Consider the following 261-nt stretch of genomic DNA (forward strand, 5'->3'; position numbering starts at 1 on the left):
GTAGAATCAGAGCTGAAAAATATGACATAAAACAAGAATCAGAGGGAAAACTCACAAAAGCCAAGCAAAATAAAGAAAACAGAAACACAAGGACAAGGAAGCAACGGAAACACCAAGCTACCAAAAAGCAAAAATAAAATGTCTATAAGACCTCATATTTCAATAATCACCCTAAATGTAAATGGACTGAACTCACCAATAAAAAGACACAGAATTGCAGAATGGAGCAAAAAACAAAACCCAGCCATATGCTGCCTCCAG

This window comes from Pteropus vampyrus, unplaced genomic scaffold, assembly GCF_000151845.1.
Source record: "Pteropus vampyrus isolate Shadow unplaced genomic scaffold, Pvam_2.0 Scaffold259, whole genome shotgun sequence".
NCBI classification, from domain to species: Eukaryota; Metazoa; Chordata; class Mammalia; order Chiroptera; family Pteropodidae; genus Pteropus; species Pteropus vampyrus.